The following is a 27356-nucleotide window of genomic DNA, read 5'->3' as shown; positions in this document are numbered from 1 at the left end:
CTACTCTAACACAGGGAGAAGTTAACAAGACTGCAAGTTATTGCTATTTCTTCGGAGTCAGCTTGCATGCCTATACCAAAATATTATGCGAAATATTAGTGTAGCCATGATGTTGCATTAAACTGCCCTTATGATGGTTTCTTTTAAGAGCAAACAGACAGTGGAGTCTAAAGCAGCCTTACTGAGCAGTATTTATTTGTTTCCCTCTTTTATTATTTCACAAATAACTCAAGGGAGCAAACTTATTCAATGCATCTTCCTCTTTTCCCATAACAACAGCCCCGTGAGGTGAATTGGGTTGAGAGACTGGCTCAAAATCCTCCAGCTGGCTTTCATGGAAGGCAGAATTTGAACTCATGGCTTCCTACTTTCTAGCCTGGTGTCTTTAACCACTAGAGATCATACAGGGTCGGGTATGTGTTCGGGTCTGTCTTACTTCTTACTTACTGCCTTTACTTACTTTTTCAGGACCGTGCCGGCAAGCTTGCCTCCCCAACTGGCAAGGGGTGTAACGGATCACGTCCACACCCACGCCACCAGCCGGGTTGCCACTTTGTAGCCCCCGCCTCTTCATGTCCCCGTGACAGCAGCTCGCCTAGTTTCTAGGGCTATCCAAGGCATCGCTGGAGGAAGGCACCCGAGTGTACGGCTCCTTTAAAGCCTGGGCTAAGCTGCTAGTTGGCCCTGCCTCTGCCCGCTTGAGCTCCCCAACTGGGACCTGGGCAAGGAGGCGCTGTGCGCTGGTCCTTTTCCGTCACCTTCTGCGGGTGCGGAGTGGCCGAGTGAGCTGCTTCGGGTTGTGCAAAGAGAGTCAGTTCAGTTCAGCCTGAAAGGGTGTCGATCCTGCAGCGCGCGCGCGCGCGCCAGGACTCCGCTCTGGTGGGAACCCTTTTATCTGAGGCGGCGGGGCTGATTCCTGCCCTTTTTTAGACTTCGGTAGCCCCCGTGGTACAAGTGCTGTCCATTTGGGCTTCCGTGGGTGATCTTGTTTAACTGGGTCTCCCCCAGCCCACCTTTGGGAAGGAAGAAGCGGAATTCAACGATCAGATCTTGCAAAAAGATAAACCGCCTACTTTCGCAAGTGCTGGGATCCGGTGCTGCAGGGGAGATTCAGACAGAGAATAAACTCCCTTGTCTGCCTTTCAGAGGAGAGGTAAGTGCTGTCAAGTTGGAGCTTTGGCTGATTTTAGGTGGGAATTATTAAACCTTGGGAAAGGGAGGACGATAGAAGGAACGGGAGTCTTTCAGACCGGGGGTCTGCGTAGTTTTACTGGTAGTGTAGAAAAGCCAGTTCCCTCTTAGAAAGCTGCAGTTGCAAGAATTCCTTTAAGCGGTTGCGGTCTTTACCGTATTTTTCATTGAGCTTCCCTGCACCCATTCTTAGGATTTTATGCATTACTCAGACATTCAACATCACCTTCCACTTGTTACTGTCCTGTATTTATAGGGCGGGAGGGAGACACTTCTCCTGTCTCGTTCTTTTTCTCCAAAAGAAAAATCTATTAAGAGGGGAAACAGATATAATATTGTACCTGCCTTTTCATTTTCACTCTAGGAATTCTGTATCTAGAAGTGAACCAATCTTCTCTCCTTCCTTCTTTCAAGCTAAACTTCTAGCTTAGCTGAAGCTTTTCGTTTTGCTCAGTTCGTTGTGGTGTTCCTTGAAGGAAAGTAGAGCATCTTTCTGAAGGAACTTGGTGCATTGAACATTTGTGCAGTTGGGGGGGGAGGGATGCCATTAGTGGAAAATGAAAGAAACTGGAAGAGGGATAAAGTCAACTGCAGGGCAGCACCTTGGATCCAAGTGGGTGAGAATTCCTCAGTCTTCATTTTGGAAGAGTCTCTGCAGGAATCTCTCTTACCATATTGGAAACAAATTGATTCCCTTGCAGTCAATATAAAGGGTGATAGCTACAGCCTTGAACACACCAAACCAATAACATGCCAATGTGGCAGCTGGATGGAAATTTTTAACATGCAGAGAGACATTATGCAGTTGATGTGGCAGTGTAAAGGAATTCTACATGTTTTGTGAAAAGAACAGTTAGAAATTGCACTGGACACTGTATTAGCCAGTTGCAACTTTTGGGTATCGGAGGGTATAACAAACCCAGCAGTTTTCATATAACTTTTGTCTAATATGAATATAGAATGTATCATAGATGCTAGCATGCATAGGATATGTAACTGGCATTTGAGTTACTGCTCAGTGGAATGAAATTATGTGAAATATTGTGTGTGCATGGTATATGTACAGTAGCTATTGAACAGTCATTATATGTCACAATTAGAAGTTGCATCTTTACAAACCTAAATGCAAATCAGTAGCTTGGGCATTCTGGATTTTATTTCTCATGTTTTGTTTTTTGCCACCTTCTTCCTTTCTGGCATTTAACAGATTCTGTTAACACATGGCTTTGGAAGCAGTAAGACTGCAGCAGAAATTCTAGGTTGTGGTCTTATAGCAGTACATAAAAATTGATGCAGAATTTATTTTTACTGAAGTTGTACATTGCATTTCAAAATAGTAGCTATCTTTCATAAAGTGGCTGGGATATAAAAATATACATAGTTATTCCAATATTTCAAGTCTGATAGTTGCAGCTCCAAATATTATGTTGCATACTACATGTTATTTACATTGGGTAATAGTAGCAGAGTTCCATTACTCTACTCAAAGATGTTTTCTCTTTACTCAATATAAAAGGAGTTTGAAGGAAATTAGGTCAACATGTTCATCTAAATAAATTATTCTTTTCCTCTTTAGAGATGAAATTAATGTTTTGCTAGTGTTGTCTAAGATATGGTATATTGTAGATACTTATATACAAGCAGCTGGAAAGGTTGTATCAGTCTGTCAACACTCATTCACTTATGGAAATGCATTCAACATGAGTTTTCATTAAAACTGCATTAAACCTAACTATTTATCATATGGGCTGCTCAGTATATTGGATCATAACTGAAATAAAACACACAGGAGTTCTTTACATTTCAGTTTCTTTGTAGTTCAAGCACTTGATAACTTTGGCAGCGCTGATCTCTGTTTTTGCTATTACTGCAAAATTGATTTTGCAGCTGGTAAAACAGAATAAAACACATTGGTATTCAGGATCCAGAAAGAAATTTTAAATAACAGCTATTTTAAGAAAAAAAATTCCTTATGTCCTCACTATGATAGCATCTCATTTTGGGGGGGATAGGACAAGTTAGCAAAATGCCTTCTGTCTTGGCACACGTGAATCAAGATTGTGAATTAAAATTTATTTTACAATTCATAAAGAGTTGCTATTTCTCCTTGTTTCTAAGAAAAAACTCCACACAATAAACTTTTTTCCATTCTGATTTTCTCTTGCTGCCAGGGAATTCAACCCTGAAGTTTGTATTGGCTTTTAGAGTTCAAAAAGTTGAATCTCTGAAATGAAGTTACTGGCTATTACATGAGTTTATTTCTGTAACATCTGACAGTTCCAACTGGAAGAGTCCTTTCTCAATACATTTCCAAATATTATTAGGAAAAAAGAGAATTCTTATTTGGGAAAAATCATTAAGTAGATGAAGCAGAAGGAGAGAGAGTGAATAAAATAAATGTTCTAAATAAGATAAACTAAAAATCACATCTCCTTTTCTTCGATAGCATTCAGTTTTATCTTTTAAAAATTGGACATGGACATGAAGTGGTATCATATGAGGTCACATGCTGATTTTCAGGAACACAATAGCTTCAGGTTAATGCTTCACAAGATACTCACTGCATTTTAAGATTGCTAAACTGCCACCGTTTATACTCAGCTCTTTTCTTTGCTTCTTGGAGGAAAACTAAGGTACTGTGAATTTAAGTACTATGAAATAACATGTGGCTCTTTGATTTAGAATTATTTTGCTTATTCATAATAGTTAGCTAATTGTTTTTCTATAGCAAAACACTCAAGAAAGTATACAGTTTAATTCTGGGTGAAATGAAACAATACTAATAAAATTGAAATCCAGTGGCACAAATGCTAAAAGATATTAGGAACTTAAAGAGAAAAAAAATATTCCAATTCTGAATAGTAATAAAGGAGATCTTCTTTCAAAAATGTTTTAAACAGACTTGAAAAACTTGATTGAATAAATTCTAATTAGCAATATATATAAAACTTGCTTTTTTCATTAGCCCAAAGTAATATTCTTTCCTTCTATTTATCCACAGAACTGCAATACTCTGTTAGGCTGGACTGAGAGAGAGTGATTGGCGCATGGTCATTTAGTAAGCTATTGTGGTCAGTGATGAATTTCAACCTTTGCTGTTCAAGTCCAGCATTTTAACTGCTATACCACATTGGTGGCTTTAAGATTTTTATTTAGACATCTAAGTGCAGAAATTTTATTTATTTATTTTTGTTATTTTTGAGGGAACATAGAGTGAGCTAAAAGTATCAGATCTGAAGAATAAATAGGAATAAAATATATTCAGATACAGCAAAAATTTGATTATTTTGAAAGAATTCTATCATCTGACTATAAGAAACATCATTTTCAATCTCTCTGAACCCCCTCTCTCTTCTGCCACAAAATGTCCTGCAATTTGAGATTGCACCCTTGTATTTTCTCCAAATTATGAAAGCTAACCTTAGATGTCATAAAACTTCTTGGTATCTAAATGAGATATCTAATCAAGTTAGTTGTGGGATTAACTTCCATATTTTATCATAATCATGGTTTAAACAAAAAGTCTTCTCTAACATGATTTCAGTTTTGACACTATATCTTTGATTTTTTTTTCCTTTGGCATAAGTGGAAAGAGGTTCATATTCTGCTAAGCAGAGTTTTAAAACCTTGACTTGTTGAATAAATTGTAGTATTTTGCATCACATTGTTTCAAAATCGACGGGTTTACCCACTGCACTAAGCCAAAACATCAATGAACTCACATTATGATTTGACATGGACTTTGGAACTATCCTTTATGTGAATGCTCTCTCTCTATAGTTGCTTTCCAGTTATCAAACCCTGTTAACAAGCCTCAAATGTTCAATAATGAAGATTAAAAAAAAATTGAGTGATACCTTGCATACTAATAAACAAATGACAAATGTCTTCTATTGAAGTTCCATTGAAGTTCCAAAGGCATAGTAGTATTTTTATAAATAAGCCATTTATTTCAGTTCAGTAAAACAGGAAAAAATTTATTTGCTAACTGTAAACTCTGCCTCATGGAATGTGATTTATGTATGTGTTAACAAATTAAATGCATCTCAATTCCATTGTGCTAGACTACAAGTTTCAATGAATACATTCATGTATATGGATATCTTAAATAGGAGTGAGGAGGAATGGTATGGACAGGATTTTTTTGTTTGTTGTTGCATTAGAAAAACTCCCATTGATGCTTAAAGTTAAATCCTGGTTCACTCTGTGGTATGGCAATTGATTTGGACAGATTCCTCTAATGTACCTGAGGAATGCACTTAGTTTGGTCCCCCAAGGTTCTCCTGCCTATTGTGCTCAGAAGGCATAAGAAGGGAGTTGTTATTGCTTTTTTCATTCCTGTGTAGTAGCTTTGCTTCACTACATAAATGAAGGAGATTTCTCAGTCAATTCCATTCTTGTGTACTATGGCTAATTTCCTTTCTCAAAACCAGCACAAAATACAGTATTTTTGTAATACTTTTTGTAATAGAGGAACTAATGGACTTAAGCAATTATTCCAAATATATTTAAAGCAGAAATAATTCTACCTTCTTTGAGGGGTTTCTTTTATGATATTGCCACACTGTTTCCAAAGCATTACTTTCCTGCTAATATCGCGGGAAAGGATACTGAAAAGAGTAGCTTGTATGACTGCAGACTTTGAAAATCTCAGGCTCTCAGATGATGTTGTCTCTCTAATTAATGGAAGAGGACTGAAAAGGAAAAGAAGAATATCTCAAGTCAATAATTGGCTACACAAGAGTAAAAACCAGTGGTAGGATTCAAAATTTTCTACTGTTGGTTCTGTGGGTGTGGCATAGCTTTGAGGGCGTGGCTTGTTGGGCGTGGCAGGGAAAAGATACTGTAAAATCCCCATTCCCTTCCCACCCCACCAACCTGCTTTCCAGCTCCGTTCTTCTCTACAGGGCAACAAAAGAAGACCCAGCCGATCAGCTGGGACTTGGGAGGTAGAGAGTAGATGGGGATGGGGCCAGGCAGAGGTGGTATTTGCCGGTTTTCTGAACTACTCAAAATTTCCGCTACCAGTTTTCCAGCACTGGTCAGAACCTGCTGAATACCACCTCTGGTATAAACAGAAGAGATTTAGTTACTAGGAGCAACATCAAAATTACCTGAAATGAAGGACAGGTTTCTATACATAAATTTAGCCCCAAAGCCTGTTATCCATCCCCCCAAATCTAATTTTAATATGGAGGAAATTTAAATTGGAAAAATACTGCTTAGTGAAGAATTAACTCAGTAGTGCTAAAGTCCTGATTCAAATGATCTTCTCACCTTCCTACCTTTTATTAACCAAAACAAAAGAGAGAGGTCATTATGGTTTTTCTGTGTTCTTTGGTTCAAGATGTTGTAGATTAGAAATATGATGTGAAAATATTTTCAAAATTATGTTTGCAATGCAAATATTTAAGGTTAAAAGATTAAAGTTTGTGGGTGGACTCTACTGCTGCCTTCTGCATGAATCTTTCAAATTTTCAAAAGAAAAAAACCCAGACCCAGGAAATTACAGACCAATCAGTCTAACATCAATACCTGGGAAGATCCTGGAAAACATAATTAAAAAAACAGATCTGCGAACAACTAGAAGAAAATAAAGTTAAAACTATTAGCCATCACAGGTTTGTTAAAAACAGATTATTATGCCAAACCAATCTTACTTCATTCTTCGATAATGTCACTAAATTAGTAGACCAAAAAAATGCTGTGGACATAGATTTCAGTAAGGCATTTGACAAAGTAGAGCACAAACTACTTCTTGGTAGTGGAATGGACAATATCACCACCAGATGGATTTGTAGCTGGCTGACAAACCATACTCAATTCATAGTCCTTAATGGTACTTCATCCACATGGAGAGAAGTAAGCAGTGGGATACCAAAAGGCTTTGTCTTAGGTCCAGTTCTCTTGAATATCTTCATTAATGACTTAGATGAGGGAATAGAAGAGGAACTCATCAAATTTGCAGATGATATTAAACTGGCAGGAATAGTCAACACCCCAGAAGACAAGCTCAGGCTCCAAAAAGATTTTGACAAACTTGAACAATGGGCTCTATCCAACAAAATGGATTTTAATGTGGAAAAAAGCAAAGTTTTACATTTAGGCAGGAAAAATCAAAGGTATAAGTACAGATTAGGCAAGATCTGGCTCAAAAACAGTAAGTGTGAAAGGGACCCTGGAGTCCTAGTGGATGATCACTTGAATATGAGCCTGCAGTGTGTAGCAGCAGTCAAAAAAGCTAATATAATCCAGGGTTGTATAAACAGCAGTATAGAATCAAGATCATGTGAAATATTAGTGCCGCTTTATAAACCCTGGTAATACCACACCTGGAATACTGCAATCAGTTTTGGTCACCATACTACAAAAAGATATTCAGACTTTGGAAAAAGTTCAAAGAAGAGCAACCAAGATGATCAAAGGCCTGGAGACTAAAACATATGAAGAATGGCTGCAGGTTTGGGATTTGGCTAGTCTAAAGAAAACTAGAAGTGATGGTAGCAGTATTTCAGTATTTGAGGGGCTACCACAAAGAAGAAGGGATCAAATTATACTCCAAAGCACCAGAGGGCAGAATAAGAAACAATAGTTGGAAACTAATCAAAGGGAGAAGCAATCTGGAATTAAGAGAAACTTCCTAACAGTGAGGACAATTAATCAGTGGATTAATTACCTTCAGAAATCATAGCCACTTCCATCACTGGAGGTTTTAAGAAGAGACTAGACAGTTACTTGTCTGAAATCGTATGGGTTCTCCTTGAACTGGAGGTTGGTATTCTATTCTATTCTATTCTATTCTATTCTATTCTATTCTATTCTATTCTATTCTATTCTATTCTATTCCATTCCATTCCATTCCATTAACAAATCTGATCCATTAGTATTGGCCCAAAGCTTTTTTAGTACAGTAGTTGCTATTCTGGGAATTGCAGTGTAACACAATCTCAGAGTATAGGGACACGTACTCTGCATTTCTGTTAGCATTTGACATTTAATGTACTTATGTTATTAGAGGAACTGTATGTCAATTCAGAAATGCACTGGTATTATCCATCTTCAATTTAAATACTATATATTCCTTACCCAATAACTGTTTCTACAGTAACATATAGCAAAAATCCAATTTCAAATTGTTATGAGCATCATATTCGCCAAATTCTTCAGTAATTGTAAACATTCACATCAATTTAGCCAATGTTGATTTATTAAATGTTTGCTTTTCTATTCTATTTATTGTCCTCCCACCAAAATGAAATAATCTTACCCTCTTATCCTTCCTCCAAAGATCTCAGAGGACTATACATTTACCTCGAGGTATTCTTAAAATAATGATGTGACACAGGTTAAGGTGAGAGGGAAGGTGAATGATAAACACAATATGTTCCTATGAATAAAACTTATTGGTGCTTCCCCAGAACTTTTGACTGCTATTCAGGTTAAATTTTGCAAAGGAACCTCAATCTCTTTATAGAATTGATCTGCTTTGGCTTTGTTCACATTGGTGAAAATTATTAGAGCTACATTAACCCTTCATTATATTAAAATATACACTACTATTGTCTATTGCATAATTGATTATCCTCAGATAATCCTGAATCTATTTTTAATTGTGAAAGTGCTTTCATTTTTATTTTCATATTTTGCAAGTATAAATTAATTAATTACACTAAATTGCTGAAATTATTTTGATATTTATTTTTTCATACAGGGATTAAATAAATATGTAGAGCATCAAGTCTCATGATCCATGTTGCCAGGATAGAATGGAAAAGAAGTCTGATATTTCTGTGGGATGTTGGGTTGAAGACAGCTGGCAGAAATCAAAGAAGGATAGATAATATTTCTTTTAAAGAAATAAGCAAGATCCTAGGAACGCCGTATATTTATTTTTTAAAAAGATTTACACATCCAACTTAAAAATGGTTCGCATAGGAATAGCAGAACCTTGGGGCTGAGTGAAAAGAGAGATTTACCTAGAATCCCTACATAGCGATAAATGAACTAAATCCAATCCCCCACCCCCACTCCTTGAGTGCCATTGGCCCTTATCTAACTCTAACCAGGTATTGATCATTACTTGAGAAGATTCCTGTGCATTAGCTTTTAGAAATAAATCAGCTTAATTAAACCTTCATGTGTGGAACCGGTCTTTGGCACCTGAAATTTCATTATATTTAAAATCTGTCGATAACATGTGAGGTTTATTTGCAAGAAAACTTGCTTTGAATCATAAACTTTGGTTTACAGGTAACACCATGGACCTTATTTAAAGGCAAATAAAAATGTCTCCAGTAACAATATTCCCTATCCTCATCAATTTCCTTGTGGTTGAAGATAAATTTAAATTCTTAGTATCTGAACTCTTAATAATGAATATAGGCTGCTGAATTAGCTCCCCAGTTAACAACTTAAAAGTAAGATAATATATTAAGAGCTTCACTTTTACAAGAAACCTGCTCAGGCAATTCTTTAGATGTTCTTGATTATTTCAAATAACAATTTATACAAGAGAGCTCACTGAAATCTGTAAATGGTTTTCCTACGATTGAGGCAAAAGGCAACTACTAAGCATTTGTGTAGATACAACAATATTCAGGGTGCTTTAAAAATAAAACTCATGTAAACTTCCAGAAGGATAAATATCAGAATGAGGATGAATAAAAATCTACTTCCTTCAGAAATGGGCCTTAGTAAGAGGATTGTATACTAATTAATTATAAGCCTTCTATATTGCTCCAATCATTTTTATTTTATTTATTAATTAAATTTGTTTGCTACCTGTAGGTGCAACATGTCTATTTTGAGTGGCTTTCAGACTTCCAAAATAAGATTAATATTAATATTAAACATAACAGCATCACAATTCCAGTGTAGTAAAACAATGTAAGTACCAAGGAACAGCCATAATATGACTATATGAGCATCCAGGGGAAACCAAGACATGAGTGGGCTGCTGGGAGTCCGCAGGAGTTCGGGAAGAGCCCATAGCTAAGATTCTATGCAGTTTGGAGAACTCACAAATCCTGGCTGGCCCCACCCCACCCACCCCACCCCTCTTTTCTATATTAACATTCTCCAAATCCTGAGTTCTGATTGGTCCACATGGACCGCAACCCGATTGGTTAACTAAGCGACTGTGATTGGCTCGCTAAGAATCTACCGCGATTGGCCGAGCCGATCGTGGGAAATTCAAAGCGCTGCCATTGGCCGCCGAGCCGCCGGCCGGCTGAATAAAGCCAAGCGGCTCGCAGGTCCTGGACTGAACTGTATATTCAATAAAGAGCTAAATGTGCACTTTGAGTCTCGTGTCTCTATGCGACCCGATCTACCTGGGACCGATCCGGGACCGATCTCCCAGACTTAACACTGGCGACAAAGGTGGGATCGTGAGACGAGAGACCACCAAGCACGTGGCAAATGGCGCAAAACGACCAGCAAGATGGCCAGCAGCACCCCGCCACCCGCTCCTTTCAACCCAGCCACCGAGGACTGGAAATCCTACACCGACCCGATTCCAGATGTTCCTGGAATGCAGCAATCTTAAGGATGCCAAGGGACAGAGGAAATGAGCCATATTCTTGACACATTGAGGGCCTGCAGTGTTCAAGATGGCCAAAGCGTTGGCAAAGCCCGCCGCCGTAAAAGAGATGGACTGGGCTGACCTCGAGCCCATCCTACGCCACCATTACGCCCCTGCCATGCCTACCCTCATCCGAAGGCATGATTTCTACTGGTGAGACCAGCGCGAGGGCGAAGCCATCAGTGACTTTGTGGCCCAACTGAGGGACCTCGGAGGCCTGTGCGGGTTTACCGACTTGGACAAGGCCTTATGCGACCGAGTCATCCTCGGACTCAGAGACCCTGTGCTGCAAAGCCGGCTAATGGCCAAAGGCGACATCTACCTCGCCGATACCCTCGCCGAGGCGACCTCAGCCGAAGTCACTCGCAAATTGGCGGCCTGAATGAGGCAAGCGAATGCAACAGAACAGCCGACGACCATCGAGATGACCCCAGCACCAGTGAGGCCCGCAGAGACCAGCCACCGAGAAACGACCACCCACCATGGTGACGTTGACTCCCGCTCTGACATCGACGACAAGGAGGAGATCCTCCGGCTCCAGGCAGAACGCAATTGGTGGGACAGGAGGGGACGTAAGTCGGGGTTCCATTGTGCCGGCTGTGGCGGCGATCACCCTGCTCCGAATGCCGTTTTCTCGATGCCATCTGCCGGCATTGCGAGAAGCGGGGGCACATCGCCAAGGTGTGCCAGAACAAGTGGAACTACAGCCCCAGCGATGAGGCAGCAGCCCCCAGCGGCGAGGCAGCAATCCCCGATGACAAGACGGCACCCCCCAGGAACCGAGACTGCCAAGCCAAGAGCCGATGGAACCACGACAGCCGGAACAGATGACTCAGCGAGGCACAGCGACAAGAATAAACCCACCAGATGGTCGCCATCGGCCATTCCTCAACCATCGACACCCGGAAAGTACGCATGGAGGTAGGCATCAAAGACCAATCCTGCAAAATGGAAGTGGACTGGGTCCTACCTCTCCATGGTCTCCTGGTGCACAATCAAGCGCCTAGTGCCTACCATCTGCCTCCGTGAACTGGACAACCAAAAACTGACCCTGAAGGACTACCAGAGAAACCACATCCCTGTAGTCGGCATCGAACATTTTAAGATCACCTTCAAAGGCCACACCGAGGTAGTGCCACTCACAATCGTAAACAAGGACTGCCCCAGCCTACTCGGATTGCAATGGTTTTCCCGCTGGGAATCGAAGTGACGGGCATCCACCACACCGACGAGGCAGACTGGGAAACGGCACTTGTGAGGGACTTCCAGGAAGTCTTTGACGACACCCTAGACAAGTACCGAGGGGCCCCTATTTCTTTCAACCTTAATTCAAACGTCACCTCAACCTGCCTCAAACCGCGGTGAGTGCCATTTGCGCTCAAACCCAAAATCGATGAGCAGCTAGACAAGCTCATCGCGCAAGGGGTTTTAGAGCCAATTGACCATTCCTGCTGGGAAACACCCATAGTCACCCCCATCAAACCGGATGGCTCCATAAGAATCTACTATAAGGTGACTTTAAGGCCACCCTCAACCATACCCTGCAGCAAAGCACCTACCCCGTCCCAGTAGTACAGCACCTTCTGCACTCACTGGGGGAAGGCCGGGTCTTCGCGAAGCTCGACCTGGCGCAAGCCTATCAGCAACTGCCGGTCGACGTTGAAACAGCCGAGGCGCAAACAATTGTTACACACCGGGGAACATTCCGATGCAACCAACTCCAGTTTGGAGTCAGTGTCGCGCCAGGAGTCTTCCAAAGCCTCATGGAAAGACTTCTCCAAGGGAATAAAAGGAGTGGTGCCCTACTTTGATGACATGCTGGTGGCAGCCGCCAACAAAAAACAATTGGAAACCCGTCTAAGGGCAGTGCTGCAAAAGTTCAAAGACACCGGCCTTAAAGTTAAAAAAGGGAAATGCCAGCTCTGCACCGAGAGGGTCGAATTCCTGGGGTATCTCCTAGACCGACATGGAATCCACCCCACCAGAAAGAAACTTAAAGCCATCAAGGAAGCCCCCACACCAACGAATAAGGCGGAACTGCAGGCCTTTTGGGGACTCATTAACTTTTACAATGTTTTCCTACCCCAAAAGGCGACCGCAGCGGAACCCTTGCATAGGCTGCTGGATAAAACAGCCACCTGGACTTGGGGGAAGCGGGAGGAAAACGCATTCCAACAGACCAAAAACCTGTTAACATCAGACGCAGTCCTGATCCAGTATAGCGAGATCCTGGCTCTGACGGTAACATGCGATACGTCACCCTTTGTTGTCGGGGCAGTCCTCAGTCACACCCTACTGGATGGGAAGGAAGCACCCATCGCCTTCTTCTCGAGAACGCTGTCCAAGCCAGAGAGGAATTACAGCCAGCTGGACAAAGAAGCCCTCGCAATCATCACCGGAGTGAAAAGGTTCCACAAGTACCTTTACGGTAGGACCTTTTCAATCATTACGGACCACAAACCTCTACTTGGGATACTGGCGGGGAACAAGGCCACCCTGAACATCCTGTCACCCAGGATGACAAGGTGGTCCGAGTTCCTTGCCGCCTACACCTACGAACTGACACACCGGCCCGGCAAGGACATTTCACATGCAGACGCACTAAGCCGATCCCCCCTACCAGACCTGGATGACAACCCAGCGCCCACAACAACAACCCTGCAAATAGAGACTCTACCCAGCCCGCTCCTAACCGCACCAGACATTGCCCGAGAAACAAATAAAGACAAACGGCTGGCGCAGGTATTGAGCTGGGTAGAGAGGGGGTGGCCGGAAAGCGATGGCAGCGAACAGTTCAAAGCCTTCAGGAACCAGCAAACTGAACTGTTCACACAGAAGGGGTGCATACTTTGGGGAGTCTGGGTGGTTATACCAGAGACACTACAAAAAAGAGTACTAGCAATGTTGCACGAGGGGCACCCAGGCATAGTCAAGATGAAAGCCCTGGCCAGAAGTTACGCTTGGTGGCCAGGGATGGACAAACAAATCGAGACATGGGTAGCCGGGTGCAACAGGTGCCAGGAGACGAGATCCACCCCCCCCGCCGCTCCAGTCCTGGAATGGGAAACCCCCAGAGGCCCATGGTCGCGAATACATATAGACTTCGCTGGGCCAACCAAGGGACATACATTTCTCATCACCGTGGATGCTTACTCCAACTGGCTGGAAGTAAGCACCATGAGAACAACAACAGCAGAAGCTGTCATAGATAAACTTAACAAACTTTTCGTGACACATGGCTTGCCAGATGGACTAGTGTCGGACAACGGCCCACAGTTCACGGCACTAGCATTTGAAAAATACCTGGCTGAATGGGGAATCAGGCACGTGTTAACCTCGCCAGCTCACCTGGCAGCGAACGGATGGGTGGAACAGATGGTTCAATACACACACAAAAAAACATCCAAACAATTGAAACCAGCGAAATACAGGGGAAAATAAATAAAATGCTATTCATACAGCACATTACACCGAACACAACCACAAATAAAAGCCCAGCAGAACTACTGATGGGCAGAAAATTAAGATCCCCGCTGGACTGACTGCACCCCACATACAAAGCAGAAAAAACCCCAGACTCATCCAGTAGACACCGCGCATTTAACATCGGAGATGCGGTCTATGTGAAGAACTTCACGGGAGACCCACTCTGGGTACCAGCACAAATAACCCAGGTAACGGGCCCCCGATCGTACAGATTGCAAACCACCGACGGAAGGAGCTGGAAGCGGCACATCGACCAGCTACGGTCAAGACTAACCGCTAACAGCCCTGACACCCCGACAACAATGACTACAGAAACCAGAGGGGGGGGGAACTAAAACAACCAAGCAGGGGGAGGATAAAAGGCCTAAAACTCAGACAGAACACCCCCATTCACAAGCAGAACACCCCCCAACTAGAACAAGCCAACCCCAAATAATAAACCAGCCATACTCACCGGTAGACCTTGAACCGTTGCAGACGGGAGCTTCACCTGGAAGGAACAGCCAAGCCAGTTCAACCAGCCCAGAAAGACCAGGCGGGAACAGCAGAGACCGCAGCTCGACCGACCCAGGTAGACCGGGTGGGAGCTACAGCAATAGGCCCGGCTCACCCTTCCAGGCGGTTGAGAGCGACGAGGAGCCCATCCGAACCTGCCGACGATCACACACAGACTGAGCCACACAAGTCAACTAGGCAAGTACGGAGCCCCGCCTACCTGCACAACTACGTCACCACGCTTCGTCAGGCGAAACCAAGAGGGGAGGGGTGTTCTATATTAAGATTCTCCAAATCCTGAGTTCTGATTGGTCCACATGGACCGCAACCCGATTGGTTAACTAAGCAGCTGTGATTGGCGTGCTAAGAATCTACCGCGATTGGCCGAGCTGATTGCGGGAAATTCAAAGCGCTGCCATTGGCCGCCCGCCGCCGGCTGGCTGAATAAAGCCAAGCGTCTCGCAGGTCCTGGACTGAACTGTATATTCAATAAAGAGCTGAATGTGCACTTTGAGTCTCGCGTCTATGCGACCCGATCTACCCCGGACCGATCTACCCGGGGCCGATCTCCCAGACTTAACACCCTCCTTGCTGGCCCCACCTATCCCACCCCACCCCACCCAGGAGTCCCTACAAGGCCCATTTTGGATGCACGTAAGTGCAGGGCATGCACGGAGGTTCAGGAAGAGCGAAAAATGAGGCTCCCAGAAATTCAGGAAGGCCAGAAATGGTCCCGTTTCTGGCTTCCAGAGAGCTTCTGAAGTCCTAGGAGACTGTTTTTGCCGTCCTGGATGTTTGAAGAAAGCCTCTGGAGCCCAGGGAGGGCAAAACCCTCCCCCACATGGTGTAGGAGGCCAACTAAGCCACATCCAGCTTGGTCACCACACCCAGCAACCGCTTGCTAAAAATTTTGGACCAAGAAGATGACTTCCGACTAAAACTTGGAAGCGAGGGAGAGGCCATGGAAGACAAAAAAAAAAGCCATAAACTTGGTAGAAACAGTAAAAGAAAATTGATAGGAAATTAACAGTGGAACATTAAGGCAAGGAATGAAAGAAGGGTCTGATTAAGGTACCACAGTGGGAAAGGATAACATTAAGTGAGGATTAAGAAAGCAAAAAGATACCAAACCTGGTGTAGTGGTTAAAGCATCAGGTTAGAAACTAGGAAACTGGTGGATAATCTGGGCCAACTAGAAACCTGGGGTAATCTGGGCCAATGGGGAGAGAGTGCTAGAAATGGAAAACAATTTCTGAAAAACCTTTCCAAGAAAGCTACAGGGGCTAGTCCAGATAGTCTCCAAGAGTCAAACATGATTGAATGGAAGGGGAGAAAAGAAAAAGAAAGAGAGGCAGAAGTTGAATTGATGCTTAACAGAAAAGAGTGCTTTAGAGAAGCAAAGCAAAAATCTTATGACTCACGAAAATAATTTGCTTGAATAATAAATAGAAAGTGTGGGAACCCAAGATAAGAAAATCTAAATAGAGTTCTTATATTAAAATGATACACTGAATAATGTAAATAAGTATGTATTAAACATTTATATCTATCTTTGCTAATGCCTTTGAGAAGAGTCAAGTCTTCAGGCATTCCAAGAGCCTACCAGGTCAGAACCATCTGAATCTCAGAGAGAGGCTGTTCCATAATACAGATTAGAAAATTGTGCTCTGGTTCACGCCAAGAATATTTGTCATTTTTAAGTGTTCTATTATATGGAACTATAAAATGGCAACAGATGGAAAGTAGATGTATTTGCTAGGCTAACTGTAATAATTAGTCCTATAAATAAGATTGAGTATTTATATGTTTAATTAATTGATTGATTGGTTAATCTTGAAAAAAAAACCAATTTAAATTAAAATTTAGTTTAAATATCCTGACAGGCTTTCTCTGTTTCTAGGAGCTAAATGGTACATACCTTGTTTAGTAAGCCTACTAACAGCAGATACAGTAATGGCCATATTTATAAATCTGGCATGCTGTAAAAACACAAAATCATATGCTGGGCCCAGTCATATGTAATGTAGTTCAAAAATAAGGTATCGTGGATTGGTTGCGGCCCTCAGTATTTTGGAAGTATTTCAAAAGAAAATCTCTTCAAAAGTAGCATTATATATTTTTAGAAAATATCTTATTATCTAGATCTATACTTTAAGACTTCTAGCGTAAAATATTTCACACATGGATCGGGGCTCCATTCAAACAAACAAAAAAAAAAAGCCAAGGGCAGATAGACCTTAGCATATCACCTCAATTGAGCTCAACATTTCTGTTGCTAAATGAGACATTTGTTAAATGAGTTTTGCCTCATTTTACGACCTTCCTTGCCACAGTTGTTAAGTGAATCACAGCAGTTGTTAAGTTAGTAACACAGTTGTTAAATAAAATGTGATCACTTGATCCCTGGACAGTGTAACCAGCATAAATATGAATCAATGCCCTAGCATATGAATTTTGATGACATGGTGATGCTGCAGTGGACATAAATGTGAGAAATGGTCATAAGTCACTTTTTTCAGTGGCATTGTAACTTTGAACTGTTGTTAAACAAACTGTTGTAATTTGAGTACTGTAAGTTGGACTACCTATATAGAATGTCCATCATAGATTGTCCATCACAGACTGGGTAGTGGAAAACATACAAATTTGATTTTATTTTTTTTACAGCAAGAACAGACTACCTTATTGGATCTGGTTGACTTATTTTTCTTTGTCTTCTAAACAACTGTACCAAGAGGCTAATAGTAATAAGGTATTGTAATTCAAAATGAAGTATAAGAAAAAAACTTTTTATATAAAAAGCAGAGTGGGTGCAACCACCCAGTAAGTGTGGATTTTCCCTAAGTCAGGGGTCCCCAACCACCGGGCCCTGGACCGGTACCGGTCCGTGGATCGTTTTGTACCAGGCCGCAAAGAATGAATAATTGTGATTAAAATATATATAAAAATATGTTTTTGCTTCCGGGTGTCTTATTTTGAAAGACAACCACTTCCGCCCTCGCCTAACTTCTGCCCTTGACCCTTTGGCGCGTATTTATCCTACAACAGCAATGCAAGCTAGCCCTCACAAAATGAGCCAGAAACAGAGTTCACTGGAGAGGTTTTTTGGAAAGGTAAGTTACGGGTTCATCGCTTATTTATTTACTGTTATTGGAACCTTCACGCCCCTACCCGGTCCTTGAAAAAGTGTTTTTGCGTGAAACTGGTCCCTGGTACCAAAAAGATTGGGGACCACTGCCCTAAGTGTTGTGCAGTTGCCCTCCATTGTGGATTTCCATAAAGGTAAGATTTGTTTCAGAAGAGACACAGCTATTTATTTTAGCATTTATTTTATTTTTATTTATTTATTAAATTTGTTTGTCATCCATCTTGCTGCAACTCTAGGTAGCTTACAATAGCAAAGTAAAACTATAAATATATGTACAGATATATAAAATCACAATAAAATTGTAATAAAATACAGACATTCTTGAATTGCTATTAGTACCTTTTCTTATGCAATTATTCATCTGGGACATATTCTACAATTTTTAATATAATTATGATTAGTCTACATAAAAACAAGAATTGCATAGCTGGATTTCACCCTTTCACCCTTACTCTCCCTAATTTATCTCCAAAGAATCATTTAGCATAAATTCTCTCAAAATTAAGATGCAATGCTTAGAACATTGTGGTTGATTGTTCTGCTCTTGGTTTTCTCTTTGATATTGTTTGAAAACTTTAAAAGATGATATCTCCTTTAGGTTAGCTGATGGCTTGAAGTGAATAGTTATTTGCACAGATTGGAAAGAAGAACAAAACAGACAGAAACTGAGGAAAAGAAAAGAACTGAAATACAATTCACTTTCACATGTTTTTTTTCTTGAATATATTAAACACAGAATCTATATTCTAAGCTTATACCAGAATTCCTTGCAAAGTTTAAACTGGATCATTACAGGAAATGAACAACCAAAGAACAAGATGCAAAGATATAAATTTATATTGGCATGCACATGGTGGTTAAGGAATAGGTTGTTCCAGATACTAGTCTTCCCTTAGGCACGCAAGCCAACTTTAAACCTGCCATCTCTTAGTTCTAGACCAGGGGTGTCAAACTCAACATTGTCTCAGTGGTGTCACAGTGGCACATGAGATATCAGGATTTTTTCCTTCTTCACTAAACCAGGTGTGGGCTTGGCCAGTGTGTGAAGCATCCGGGCAGTGGCCCAGGAGTTTTACACCCTGTTCTAGACTGAGAACTCCAAAAATACTTATCTACTAACCTCCAATGTACAACAGTACTAAATTATAGTCCCTAAACTTCAGGGAAGAGGTGGATTTGCCAGTGGTGATTGGATTTTGGTCTATAATAATTCATCCAATGAGACCCTTTTCTTGCTGCATGGATTAAGTTTTTAAGCAAAAAGACATTATGGGAAAACAATTGTTAGAAAAAAAAATGATACAAAGCTCTAAGGAGAAAGTAGATCGTAGTAAGTAGAATATCTTGGCAGCAAGAATGAGAAAACATTGGGCTACATGACTCTTAATTCATATAGAAATGCATATTAGCTTGATCCCTTTGCCTGTGGTTTATAGTTACAATAGGATTGTTTATTCTATTTTTCAAATGGATTTGTATCTCATTGGACAAAAAAATGTTGTGAGCAATAAGTTAATGACCATGCAGCAGAGAAATAGAACTAAGAATTTTCTTTGCCACAATGGTAATAGCAAAGCAGTACTTATGGATAGTCAATAATTATAACAGTCTGATTCAATATTAACCTATTAAATCTGTATATTTTGCAGTACTGTATTCATATTATCAGAACAGCAACAGCATGTTGCCCATGTATCTTGAAATCTAGTAAAAACACAGTTACAACCAGTTCAGATTATGAAGAGTGGGGAAGAGCTGTATGTATACTTTTACCTCAGAAAAATTTCTTTCTTTCTTTTTTTTTTTTTTTTTGCGTTCTCTTATCTACTGTGCCTCAAGATCCCTGGCCTTTGTAAACCTTCTTGGCTTTCACCAATCAGCAAAAGTGCATTGTGCTGTGTCCTGACAAGTAATCTCTGTCCACCATGTGGCCACATACACATGTGGCACTTAGCCCAAAAGATTAGATAGTATTTACTTTCTTTCTAGGGTTTAAGCCAAATTTTAAACCACGCTGAAAGTATAGCTTTACATATAGTTTGTAATGTCCCGGAGAATGGCATTTCAAATGACTATTGAGAGACATATTCAAATTATTTTTTCATCTCTGCTGCTGTGGTTTTCTGTTTAGTATATAGAAAGGAGTGATCCTGTCAAGAGGCTCTGTATTTAATAAGCCTATTTCCTCATGTTTCAGGTAGCTAATTTATTAAGGTTAGGATAAGTTATAAATCCTACATTGCCTAAATTAAATAAAATATTTAGTCAGTGTGTATGTTAGCTACTCTACAGCTTTCTCTGAGTGGTTTACCTGATATTCAACATTCTTTTTTGATACTTTGTCTTTATTTTATTTATATAGACTTATTTGTCCCTAACTTTTTATCCTCCAATGCTTGAGAGTGGAATTTGATGCAGGGAATGTTGTTGAGGGGGGAAAGAGTAAATAAACTCCTCCATTTGCTATGGTCCAAATCAGAATCATTTTTATTACTACCTGGCAATGATTTTGAAGTTATTTCCAGAAAATGTGTGAATTGTAGAATTACATAAAACTCTGTTAAGTGAAAAAATCTGACTTACATCATCCCTGACAGATGTAAGCCACCCTTGTTCTTATTCTATTTAAGTGTAATTGAAATTAGATTGAATTTTTTTTTAATTGAATTGAGTTTATGTGATTAATCTGTCTCCACATTCATAATTTTTCCTATCTTTCACAATTGGCTGTAACTTTTGTGGAGGACTGGTATTCAAAGCTTTCAGAGGCTTTCTGATATCCTGTCTATTCTAGATGGCACTGAACACATAAATAAGGCATTAAGCAGATAGCCCAAATATCAGCAGATAGCCTTAATCTTTATTTTTATTTGATTTATTTGATTTGTCAATCGCTTACAAGATAATAGGTATAAGTATAAACATAGTTATGAATACATGAAATGGATACATATAAGAAAAATAAAAAGAATCAACAGGACAGGGATGGTAGGCACATTGGTGTGCTTATGCACCCCTCTCTTAGGAAAGGGGTGAGGTCAATAGTAGACAGTCTAAGGTTAAAGATTTTGGGGTTTGGGGAAGAAACCACAGAGTCAGGTAGAGTATTCCAGACATTGACCACTCTGTTGCTGAAGTCCTATTTTCTGCAATCAAGTTTGGTGCGGTTAACCTTGAGTTTGTATCTATTGCGTGCTCTTGTGTTGTTATGGTGGAAGCCGAAGTATTCATTGACAGGTAGGACATTGCAATGTATGATTTTATAAACTATAGTTAGATCGGACTGAAGGCGGCATAGTTCTAGGTTTTCTAGGTCTAGAATTTCAAGTCTGGTGGCATAAGGTATTCTGCAATGAACAGAGGAGTGGAGAACTCTTCTTGTGAAATATTTCTGGACTTTTTCAACTATTAATATCAGATACGTAATGTGGCTTCCAGACTGATGAGCTGTATTCAAGTATTGGTCTAGCAAATGTTTTGTATGCTCTAGTTGGTAGTGTGATATTACTAACAACTACAATGATCTAATACATATCGATTTTACAGAAGACAGCGTTGAAAAAACACTACACAATCGAAAACTGTGTCTATCTATTGGACCAGATGGATAGCTTCTTAAAAAAGCTATTCACTGCCACAGCCGAACCTCTAAGCATAATCTTTGAAAAACCTTTCAGGGCCAGCTCCTTGCCAAAACTATGGTCACAAGCCACAGTCATCCCCATCTTCAAAAAGGGAGACCCCAGCCTAGTTGAAAATTACAGACCAATCCCTTTTACTTCATCACCTGTAAAGTCATGGAAACCGCACCAAACTTGATTGCAGGAAATAGGACTTCAGCAACAGAGTGGTCAATGTCTGGAAAACTCTACCTGACTCTGTGGTTTCTTCCACAAACCCCAAGAACTTTAACCTTAGACTGTCTACTATTGACCTCACCCCTTTTCTAAGAAGTCTGTAGGGGGCGTGAATAAGCGCACCAACGTGCCTAGCATCCCTGTCCTATTGTTTCTTTTACATTTTTCTTATATGTATCCATTTCATGTATTCATAACTATGTTTATACCTGTTATCTTATAATTGCTTGACAAAATAAATAAAAATTAAAAATTAAAATATTAAGCAGCTATATTTAATAGTTCATATAATAACTATTTCTGTAGCAATTTCAATTGACCCAGCTGCACTGTGAAATATTCAACTGAATGAAGTTAGTTATTACCATTATGCTCTATTTATAATGCCATAACGATGTTGTGTCCCTAAATATTGTTAATTAAATGCTTCTAATTTAGGTGACCTTAGTTGCTAAACCAATTTACCAATTGTTAGAACATCAAGAAAGAAAGAGGTTCACTGTACTGGAAAAAAATACAATGTCATCCAAGATGGGCTATTAGGAACCAAATATTTACCAAAGAAAGTTGTATAAAAGAGGTATTATGAAAGCATAGTCTCTGAAATAAAAAACTAAAAAGAAAAGCTTTCTTTTGTAATTGGCTTTTAAACTCATGAATAGTTCCTTGCTGTTCAATTTGAAGGAAATTAAAAAGGATATGGTAAAAATACAAAAAAGCTATAAAAGTTGCACTTAAACAAATAAAAATTACAGGTGTTTGCTGAAGCTGAAATAGTTGGAACTATATTAAAGATAAGAGTAAATCTAAAAATAGTTGATAAAATCCATAAAAACAATACAATATGTTCTATATTTTCCTACATCTTTAGGTGTAAGAGTCCTTCAGTATTTTTTTATCTGCAAAATAATTGGCTTTAAGATATACTTCTGAATGTAATTTCTTTTTTAAAACTGATTTTAATGATGTCTGTTCTAATTGTTAATTACATTAATCTACATTATTATTGCTTTTTGAATGAACTTAATAAAATATTTCAAGATGGAGTCATTACTTCTGAGATTTGGCAGACCTAGCCCTGAAGTAGCTGGTATTGTATAATTTGCAAATAGAATGAAACTGTTACATGTAGGGATATAGAAGGGTTTTTATCTGAGAGTAAAGTTTAAAATATAGTACTGAGAGAAGAGAGTATCTGTAACTTAGAATTGAACAATGGCATCCTTGGTGCTGTCTGAACTTGGCTGTTCGGTTGTAGATGTTTTGTTACCCGACTAGATAACATTGGTATGAATAAATTGGGGTGGGGGTGGTTTAGAGAGCAAACACCACACTTACATTGATGATATTACAAAGTTGGGTAAAGAAATGTCTGCAAGCAAAGAAACATGGCCATAAATAATGTTGGAACAGTAAATTGTTTACACCAAGAATAAAAAAACAAGAGTGTCTATATACAATTGATGTGATCTGTTGTTTTAATATTGCTAGCATTATCTTGGGTATAATCTGAATTTTTCTTCACTTCCCCTTTGGGGACTAATGCAGAAAGATTAAAATGGACTAAGTCCTTTCTGAATATAAGAATTGTGGCATGAGTTATGTCTTGGGTTGGTTTTACTGTTAAGAAACAATAGCCTGAATAGATATATCTTGGTGAAGGAAAAATTGTTATTCCGAACTAAAACAGAAAGTTCTCTTTTCTGTTTTGGGCTACAAGGGAATTCAATTTGAGAGGAGTCCTGAATAATATCCTGATTGCATGTACAGGTTGCTGCTTATCTTTTAGGCTGATGACTCCAATATTGCAGGTACAGTAGCTTTGTGGTATTTTTTGCAATATTTCTGATATAGCAGTTTTACTATAGGTAAACCTTGACTTAAAACCACAACTGAGCCTGGAATTAACAATAAATCATTGTGGTAATTAAGCAGGTCATTTTTGATGGCCTTTCCTGCTTGTTTAGCAAACACTGCAGTCATTAAGAAAACTCCATGTTGTTAAATGGATTCACTAAACCCAATGGATGTTTTTCTTGGAAACCACAACTAAATACCTGAAACCATAAAAAAAAAAAACCTAAGCAAAAAAATCAGGATCACGTAACCGGCAGATACTGCAAAAAGTTGTAAATGGGCTCCAGTTGCCTAATGCCCAGAATGAAACTGCAAAGGGTTGTGCAGCTGTTGGAACTTTGAAAGCAGGTTTTAAGTAGTAAGTTTGATCAGTCATTTAGTGACCGGTCATTAAGCAAAACTGCATATCTTAAACCAGGAGATTCCAGTGCCTGACATGATCATTCTGGAGTTGCCCAGAGTGGTATGGAATTTTCTACTTTGTGACTATGATCTAAAGCTGTGATCATGCACTACCAACATTACTCTTAGTATAACTGCTGACAAAAATAGGACAATGGGATTGATCTGCCCTTCTGTTTGATGGATAGTTTTGAATGAATGAAGGTTCTTCCTGTCTTTCAAGAGGTGAAAAATTACTATGTCTGACTATAGTTCTTTTAAAATGTCCTTCACATACTGGTTTAAGAGATTCAAGGAGATTGCTGTTCTAATGCTCCAAAATGAATGAAAGCATATGATTTTCAGAATAGTGTATTATTTTACTTGTTTCACATTACTGATTTACCTTGATCCTTAAAGATCACAACAGCATTCTTAAGTTTTGTTTGTCTAAATTATATCCTTGTTAATATTTTCTTGTCCTTTTTAAGTAAGTTGATAAAGGGAAGAGGAAAAAAGTATGATTCAGAGCTATATTCAAGGTTATTTGTCCCACTTTACTTGAGCTTTATTTATATGTGGATCCTAATTTTACATCCCTTTATATATTTTAGCATATACTGGTTTGAAATAGGATCATTTCATATTCAGTGGATGATTCCAGAGTACAAATGCAAAATTATATTTTCAGTTCCCACCCCCACCCCCAAGAAAGCTCCCTGCTTGTTAAAATTTTCACTGGAATTAATATTGTACTAGCTACAGGAATAATTTCAAAGCTTTATTCTAGACACAGAGCTACTATGGCTGCTGAACACACATTAAAAAATGCTACTCAGCAACACGGTAAGGAAATGGTAGCAGTTACTTAGAAGCCTTGTACAGGTGGTCCTTGGCCTACAACTATTCGCTTAACAACCATTTGAAGTTACAACAGCACTGAAAGAAGTGAATGGTCCTCATCCTTATGACTGTTGCAGTGTTCCTGCAAAGATCATGATTTGGGTGCTTGGCAACTGTCATGCATTTATGATAGTTTCACACACTTCCTTCCTATCTACCTTTCGAGAGAATCAATGGGAAACCATCAGGAAATGTCACAAGTAATGACCATGAGATGACCACTTAATGACTATGATAATTCACTTAATCACTGCAAAAAGATAATAAAATTGGTTATAATATATGATGCCTGGTATATCTATCTATCTGTCTGTCTATCTATATCTATCTGTCTGTCTATCTATATCTATCTATCTATCTATCTATCCATCCATCCATCCATCCATCCATCCATCCATCTATTTATCTATCACCTTGGATAGATATTATTGTTAGACAGATAGATAGATAGAATGATCATTGTTTTAAATCAGGTAATCTGATCTGCATATTTAGATTTCCCACATTAGACCTATCAGGACAAGGCATACATATAAGTTAAAGGTTTTGAAATAAAACAATCAACTCTATAAACTCTCTCTTTATAAACACAGATTATATATTTGTCTTTTTGATTTTGTAGCAGGTAATTGGTTTATGAATGTAATCTCAGTTTATAAGCAGCTACGGATATTTAAGAGTTAATTTGTACTAAAGGCTGATGTTGTGACAACACCAGAAGCACTGAACGGAGGTCTCCATTCCTGCGCTGGCTTCTTGTCATTTGTGGGCTCTGGAAGGAGCCGAAAGCTGCCTTAGAGGAGTGGCGAAGCTAAGCAGTGGCCACCGGTGAAGTTCCGGGGGAGAACGCAATTGTATCAGTAGTTGTTTGGAAGATAGAAGAAGAATTGGGAAATACAAAGTTTAAAATTAATTTGGAAGAACATTAATTTGGAATTGGTGATCAGACAGGATTTGGCATGGAAAGGCATTATTTTAAATGGTAGAAATAATTGTTCTAAAAAGAAATAATATTTGATTTTTGAAAGAAACTAAAAAAGGGTGGCTGTGAAACTGGATTAAAAGCGCTGATGAAAGAAAATCCTGCAAATCCCTTCAAGCTAACGATTTAATCAAAAAAGGAATAAAAGGAAGATTAAGACCTCTGGAAGCTGAAACATATTAAAATTAAATAATAAGGAATATTAGAGGACATTACCCCTGGAATATTGGTGACTTTAACTGATTAATATTGGGAAATAAAGATTGGAGGACATTGATATTAAAAATTAAAGAGACACTGGTTTAATAAAAAATAACTGGGATATTGGGTAATTGGAATAATAAGGAATATAAACATGAGTGATATATGCAAAGAAATAAAGATGGACCTTCGAGTTATGAGTGAGATGTGGGACATAGCTTTGGACTTATGCACTAAAATACAGAACAGATTAACTCAGAAATGCAACAATAGTAGTAGAAGAAGAAAGAACAAAGAAGGGAGGAGCTGGTAAAAAAAGAAACCAGTGAAATAGAACAAGAGGAACAACAAATAATACAAAAGAAGAAAAAAGAAATTGAATTTGAGATATTAATGATTGATGGAATATTAAAATTGGATTGCTGATAAATGAAATGGTTAGGAAATTACAGAAAGGAGATCAGAAGAGGGTGGGGATAAATCTTGAGAAGTGGGAGAAAAAATATCAGAAAATGATGAAGAATGAAGGAAGGATTAAGGGTAAAAGCCAAAAGATGATAAAGAATGGTAAGCAAGCCAAAAAACGATGAACTAAGACAGAAGAGAAACTTACAGGTGATGGTTAGCAATGGGAAAGAGGATGACTCCACATGAAGCCTTAGTAGAAAAACACATATAATAGATTTTGAGGAGTTTGGATTAAGAATTAGAATAAGAAGGATTAATTAAAATGAAATAGTTATGAAAATAGGACTTTATAATAGGTCAATTAAGTAAGACAGATAAATGCTTATGGAAGATATAAGTGGCTAATATTTAAGGTGGGAAAGAGAAGGTTAAGAGGAATCTGATAGAGAATAGATGTATAGTATAATATTTTTAATGAATTATATATTTTGTTATTGTGTATAAGGCAATGAGGATACATTATTATAAGCTTGATATTATTGACTAAAAGAAAATAAGATGGAAAATATATTTGTGCAAAAATTAGGAGTTAGAGGGAAGGGAGCATTTAGAAAATAAAAATATATGCAACAGTGGCAAATGTAATATTGGAAAGGGGATAATACAAATTAAGATAACATTTTGAATGATTAATGAATTGGTATGAATATACTAAACTGTAATACATTAAATATAAGAATATGAGATCAAGGAAGATAGAGATTGATTAAAAATAAAGAGACTGGTATAAAGTAATTTATGAGAATATAAAGAAGAAAATTTGGTAATAGATAATGATGTTATAAGCTGTATTTGTGATTGTAT

The 27356-nt window shown here is 39.1% G+C and overlaps 1 protein-coding gene across 1 annotated transcript in view; it reads left to right on the top strand.

The window, feature by feature from the left end:
- The first annotated feature begins 730 nt into the window (after positions 1 to 730).
- The window catches only part of CALCR (calcitonin receptor), a 155688-nt gene continuing 129062 nt past the window's right edge, over positions 731 to 27356 (top strand). Inside the window, exon 1 of the mRNA XM_026706218.2 lies at positions 731 to 1153. The gene's annotated coding sequence lies outside the window, so the exon portion shown is untranslated. The remainder of the gene's footprint in view (positions 1154 to 27356) is intronic.

The sequence above is a fragment of the Pseudonaja textilis genome, chromosome Z (genome assembly GCF_049901715.1).
Source record: "Pseudonaja textilis isolate UNSWEBS1 chromosome Z, rPseTex1.2, whole genome shotgun sequence".
In the NCBI taxonomy this organism is placed as follows: Eukaryota; Metazoa; Chordata; class Lepidosauria; order Squamata; family Elapidae; genus Pseudonaja; species Pseudonaja textilis.
Note: the sequence above shows the minus strand (reverse complement) of the source record. Positions and strands in the feature narration are given on the sequence as shown.